The 7,214-nt window shown below is 36.3% G+C and overlaps 1 non-coding gene across 1 annotated transcript; it reads right to left on the bottom strand.

Annotated features, from left to right (window-relative positions):
* Positions 1 to 1,519: 1,519 nt before the first annotated feature.
* LOC118489809 lies at positions 1,520 to 1,626 on the bottom strand. The gene has a single exon (XR_004887823.1). It is a non-coding gene; the product is annotated as a small nucleolar RNA R71 (small nucleolar RNA).
* Between the last annotated feature and the right edge of the window lie 5,588 nt (positions 1,627 to 7,214).

Below are 7,214 nucleotides of genomic sequence, written 5' to 3'. Positions count from 1 at the left end.
ATAAGTAAACTACTATTAATACATTAACCCGACTACTTGGGATTGTATCCCTGCTGACACAAACCACTTAGCCGAGGGTAACGTCACCTTCAAAAGAGGGGCCTACCACATTACGCATTAATAACTTAATTAATTATCTTCCAATATTCCTACCCTTTGGGATTGTATCCTTGCTGACTCAAACCACTGGGTTGAGGGTAACGTCACCTTCAAAAGAGGGGCCTACTATTATAACTAAGATAATCTCTTAAAAAGTGCAAAAGTGCGGAAATTATCAAAGGTTACATTAAAGGCGAGTCGGATCCAAGTGATTCATCTTGTCTATCTGTTTTTATTTTATTTTTATTTTTCAGCATTTTTAGTTTTTATTTTTATGTTTAAAACCTTTTCTAAATTTTTGATTTGATTAGACATTGAGGATAAACCGGTACTAAAAGCTCTTGTGTCCTTAGACGACTTCGGTATCTTACCAACGCTATACTATGCTCACGATGGGTGCACTTGCCCATATGTGTGTTTAGTGTTAGTAGAATATCGTGTTTTATAAATTTAAAACTTGACTAAAGTGTTAAAAAGGGCTTAAAATATTAATAAAATATATCACACTCGACACGCATCAAGTTTTTGGCGCCCTTGTCGGGAACACAAGGATTTTAAGAAAGTTAGGAATCAACGGCCTAAACGTTTTTCTTATTTTTTTATGATTTTTCTAGAATTTTTCAGCTTCTGCAGACTGCAGCACGGGGTCGTGCCTGGTCGGACATGGGCCGTGCTCAGCGTCCTTACTGGCAGTTTTTATTTTCCGAGTTATAGAGAGCTGAACACGGGGTCGTGTTGGTGCAGCACGGGGCCGTGTCGAACTCTCCAGTAACAGGGATCCGGAAAACAATCACTGTAACCACGACCACGGCGCCGTGTTCAGATGAGCACGTGGCCGTGGTGAGACTTCTGACCAACAATCTTTTTGTTTTTATCGCAGGACTTGGAACCCAGGCGCCGCACCTGAACTTCCTACGCGGTGCATGAGCTCCAGTTCCAGTTCCAATAAAAGATAAAAGAACCTCTAGACGAACCCGAACGCTTTCTTAGGAAAAGACTTAAAGCTAAAATCCAAGAGAAAGTTTCGGGGGACCCACTCCCAATGGTGGATCAACGTACCCTAATGGATTACCTACGGCCCACGGTAGGTAATATCGGCGCCGCTATCAATGCACCGAATGTCGATGCCAACAACTTCGAACTTCGGGAGCATTTGATTCAAATGCTCCAAAACTCTGCAACCTTCCATGGGCTTGCGGACGAAGATCCTCACTTACATATTACCAACTTCTTGGAAATATGTGATACTTTTCGCATCAATGGGGCATCAAACGACGCCATCCGCCTCCGAATGTTCCCATTTTCACTAAAAGATCGGGCTAAGGCTTGGCTTAACACCCTCCTAGTGGGTTCGGTAAACACTTGGGATGAACTAGCCCAAATGTTTTTGTATAAGTATTTCCCTCCTTCTAAATCGGCTAAATTAATGACTGAAATTAATACATACTCACAAGAGGACGGGGAATCCTTATATGAAACATGGGAAAGATTCAAGGAGCAACTAAGAAAGTGTCCTCATCACGGTCTTGCGGTATGGCAACAAGTATCCACTTTCTATAATGGGTTGTTGCTACACACAAGACAAACACTTGACTCTAGCTCCGGGGGACTTCTAGGTAATCATCGCCCAAATGAAATTTATAATCAAATTGAGGAAATTGCTCAAAACATTTTTCAGTGGCACACTCCCTGAGGCACAAAATCTATTGCCCGGGCGCCCATAAGGTTGACGAAAACACTTCTTTACAAGCCCAAATCGAGGCCCTCTCTTCGAAAATCAAAAAGTTAGAAATGGCAAAAACGGCCTCGGTTATAGCTTGTGAGGGGTGTGGTGGGCCACATGAAAATTGGAGTTGTATGAAAGAAATGGATAATTGAACAGGAACGGTAAACTACATTGATAATAGACCTAGACCGTCAGGTCCTCCGACGGGTACCTACAACCAAGGATGGCGTAACCACCCTAACCTTGGTTGGAGAGAACCCGGCAATAGTAGTAATCAAAAAACTCAAAACCAACGAACAAACTTTCAACAACCAAGAAATGAGTCACAAAATTTCTCTCAACAACAACAAGGGGGATGAGAGAGACTTGAAGATACTATCCCACGCCTCATCTCGAACACCAAAAAGAAAAACTCGGATCGATTTCAACAAATGGAATCGAACTTTAGAAATCAACAAGCTAGTATTCAAAACATTGAAAAACAACTAAATCAACTAGCTCAAAATTTCTCCAAGAGACCACAAGGCGCGTTACCCAGCAATACAGAAACCAACCCAAAGGCGCAAGTACATCTCATCACATTGAGAAACCGTACCATAGGTCCCGAAGAGGCTCCACTACCTCTAACTGAAAAGAGTCCGTCTATCCAAACCACAACTTCACCAATACCCCAAAAAGAGACGACTCCTTCGCCAAATCAAGAGCCTACCAAGAATCCCCCGGTACCTTATCCCGGACGGTTACTTCGCCAAAAGACCGATGAGCAATTCACAAAATTCGTTAATTTACTAAAACAATTGCACATCAATCTTCCATTTATGGAAGTTCTCACTCAAATGCCTAAATATTCAAAATTTATGAGAGACTTTCTCACTTACAAAAGGAAAATTGAAACACTACAATTAGTTAATTTAAGTTAAGAATGCTCCACCGTACTACTTAATAAACTCCCACAAAAGAAAATTGACCCCGAAAGTTTCATTACCCTTTCGGTCCGTAAGGAGTGCGCTGGTAGTTTGTGTTTGCTGGTAGTTTGTGTTTACTGGCAGCAGCCTGCTGCAAACCATGCCACATCTCTCGCATTTGTGCCACCTTATCCTCAATTTAGACACCTGTGAGGACACTAATCTCATCATGAGAGATTAAGATCACACTTGTCACAATTATGGAGCTCAAGATCAACTATAAATAGCCATGATCTTGAGCCTCCTATACTTGCACCTCATTAATTCTTTCTCTGTATCACTCTTGGAGTTGCTTCTGATCTATAGAGGCCTCCTATAGAGTTCTATATTATCCTAGAACACTTGTAAGTGTTCTTTCATAGTTCTTTTCATTTCTAAGCTAAGTTATTAGCCGAAAGTCAAGCAAATTGATTTTTGCTTTGACTTTCGATTATGACCATTATGATCAAACCAATGTTCGAATCGAACATGGCTGCGTGATTGTACTAAGGTAGGTGATAATCCGCTATGAGGGCACCTCCTGAAGATCACGTTAAGTTGGTCAAATGACGGGTCAAGGTTTTATTAAAATAAAGTCAAGACGCAGATTTCTAGAAATTATGTTAAATGAGCTTATAAATATCTCAACACTAATTTTTGACATTATATCAGTTGGTATAACATATTAGGACATGTTAGATCATGTCCAACCCATCATTTTCTGCTTATAGCTCGGTTCGCAACCGAAAGTCAACCAGTTTGACTTCTACTTTGACTTTCTATTTTGTTCCATTTAAGCTAAGTTAGCTACTGATCTGAAGTTGTAATATGATCATATTAATGTATGGAATAACGCTCAGAGGTTATACCAAAAATACCAAGTTCATATATTATTCCTTTAAAATACCAAAAATGCCATTTTATGCATAAAATGATCTTGAATCATGATGAACATATAATATGGATTATAAACTGATTTGGTAATATAATACACATGTTTTGGCATAATGAACTTGACATTGACTCATCCGATCACCCGATGCCGCCTATGCGCGTACAATTGACTTATATAGCTTAGATTATATAAGTCAACGGAATTGGGTCAAATTCCATCAAATTCATTTATAATCAGAATGTATTATTGTTTGACCCATATTATACAAGTCATAGTACTTGTGAGGGTACAAACCACATTCTATCCGGTCTCCGCTTAACCTAGCGAACCGTATCAATTTATTTATTAGTTAACCGGTTCAAGTCATATGACTTGAATAAAACCCGTTAACATTCTAATGGATCATTATTCCATTCATTCCAGACTAAGGGCGTCCAGTAAATTGCAACCTTGTTAGTTGTTTTGTTTAAACGGCTATGCTTATAAATATATCTGGATTGTAAAGATTTCAGCTCAGATAAATACTCTTAACCTATTTTCCCTATACGGGCTTGGGATACGGGAAATTATTACTGCTTGGTTGGGCATGGGATAAATGACCTATGTGTCCAAAATCCAAATAACCTGTTTTAATTCGGTTGCTTGATAACTTAAACATGTGAAGGGTTCAAATGAGAAGAAATTCTTTGTAAGAAGAAAAAAGAAGAAATTTCAACCAATAGAAATGCTTCATTAGACTTCATTTAATATTTGTACTTAATGTAACTATAAGGGTATATTAGTAAACTTACATACATCATTAATTGGTAGTTTCATCTTTAATAATTAGATATATTAAATTTGTAACTTATTTTTAAGATATATATTTTTCACAAAAAATAAAAATAAAATTTCATTTATAGTGTAGGATAAATACGAGGCGTGTAGGATAAATTACGAGTTGTATAGGATAAATTTCAATATGTGTAGGATAAATTTCGAAATGTGTAGGATAACTTTTGATGTGTGTAGGCAAAAACATTTAGTATGGAGGATTATAGTCTTAATGACTAATTAATTAGTCAAGCATAATAATAAATGAGATGGGAACAAAATTATTTAATGTTTTACAATTATACCCTTTTATTCTTTTTCTTCTCAATAAAATTTTCTTCTCAAATGAACCTTCCGCACTTAAACATTGGGGGTTAATGCGACTGTGTCCTGGAAATCTCGGCTCATTTAATTGCAGATGGTCACGACCTAATCACGGGGTGTAGGCATACACCTGACATATGCTAATGGTATGATAAAATAATTTTTTTTACCCAATTTGGGGATTAAAGTGGTGTGTCGGTTAATCATATCTCGGAGTTTAGTTCTGGGCCCCATATATATTGACAAGCATATAATACTGATAACAAGAGATATAGTTTGTCCCAAATTATTTATGAAAATTGATATACCAAATGGTATATAAAATGATTTTGAAATATTTTCAAAATGTGTCGGTTATTTGTATTTAACAGTAAAAACTGACGTATTTTCAAAAGACTAAGCACAGGTTTGCAAAGTACATAATAGGCTGGAAGCTGCCTGGTAATTGCTTAGTGGAATTTGCAAACTCCATGCAAGAAGCCTAGTAGTCTTTTATGTAATCATTTGTTATTGAATCCGCCTGTAGATCTTTTAGTACACTCTCATCTGTATATTATTTTTGAGCTTTCGGATAATTGTACTTTGAAATAAATATATTATGCTTCCAAGACTTCCGCTGTGTTATTGTGAATATATATATCAATTTGTCACGCATAAACTCAAATACGGGCCCACCAGAAAATCAGGGTGTGACATAAACCCTAAGTCTGTAGATTTCTTATTATCGTGACATGAATTGGAGTTGATGAAATTGATCTATATACATATTGTACTGTATTTTAGCTGTACAAAGTCGGTTCTATATTTTAAACAACATTACAACCTCCATCTCACCCTCACTGCCCTAGGAAAATATAGCATTGGGGAAGCTCTAATACAGTAATATGAACATGAACTATCCGTCGGTTTTAATGATTCTTTGTTACATATGTATAATATTAAAAAGTATAGTAAAAAAACATATTGTGTTTGGAATATAAAAACAACGAGTTTAGACCATCCAACATAGACCACTTTAAAAAGAATGGCTTGTGCAAAAGTACATATATACCACTTTTGATACCATGCTTCCCACGTAAAGATATTAGATATATAACCCAGATTAACTGCACATATTAGTCTATCATCACCCCGGTCAAAATTTCAGAAGCAACGGTGGAAACAAATACTAGGAACCCGCATGGATCCTTATGTTCACAATAACAGGTTAACTGCATCCTCCTTCGTTATCTTAAGCGCAAACACTTGCTTCACCATACATATTTCTCACATTCTTTTTGCATGAAGTTACTATGTAAGACTCAATGACGTTTTAACTGAATAAGTTGCATACCCATAACCTAGTGATCTAGTAGTATGATGTTTTCTCTCACACTAAACTAGTGTGAGGTCAAACCCTTCCAAGTGATAGGTTAGGTGACGTTTAGATATAGCCAGAACCGATGGTGTTACTGGATGGTAGGTGTTTCTATTGAAAAATTAAGACGAAATGTCATAACCATGTAATTTTAATTTATTGGAGGTTAACATGTTCGCTTCCAAAATTGAAGGGATTCATAACACTTAAGGGCGGACCTAGTAAGGGTCCAGGGTGGGCGGGCGCACCCCCTGAAAAAAAAAATTTAGTGTATTTTATAAGGTAAAATTCTCCCCGCACCCCTTGAAAATTTGGTTAAACCCCTTATCCGCACCCCTTGAACCCTTGAAAAGTTGGTTAAACCCCTTATCCGCACCCCTTGAAAATTTTTTCTGGGTCCGCCATTCAACCAATTTTTCACCTACTTAAGAATATTATTCACATTAATGTTTTAGTTGTTCTATGATAATTATCTGTTTTAAATATACATATATATATATATATATATAGAGAGAGAGAGAGAGAGTTAGGTTTAAGAATGAACAACTTTCTAAGAGTGAACTAATTTTGACCCTTAATTATTTTTTAGATTAAAAAGGAAAGATTGACATTAGCCAAGTACTGTATATTTAATTAAAATCCTTTAATTTTCTCATCTCTTAACTCTCACTGTTTCACTCCCTCTCATTTTTACTCTCACTCATTTTTAATTATTTCTTAATTATTTAAATTATAAGAGATTGAATGGCTTTAAATTTTGGTACGCTATCATGGATTACGACATTATCATTCTACATCCTTGGCTCAAATCCTAGCCATTGATTTACATCATCAAATCGTAAAATACACTAGTGTATTTTCATTATCAAATCCTGATCAAATCCCGACCATTGATTTACACGTGTGTATTGATAATCAACGGTTAGGATTAGTTGACACGATTCACTATCAAGAGGTTGTTCACAAATAAACTTAACCCTATATATATATATATATATATATATATATATATATATATATATATATATATATATATATATATATATATATATATAT

The sequence above is a fragment of the Helianthus annuus genome, chromosome 2, assembly GCF_002127325.2.
Source record: "Helianthus annuus cultivar XRQ/B chromosome 2, HanXRQr2.0-SUNRISE, whole genome shotgun sequence".
Lineage (NCBI taxonomy): Eukaryota > Viridiplantae > Streptophyta > Magnoliopsida > Asterales > Asteraceae > Helianthus > Helianthus annuus.
The sequence above is the reverse complement of the archived record's forward strand: the minus strand, read 5'-3'. Positions and strand labels throughout refer to the sequence as shown.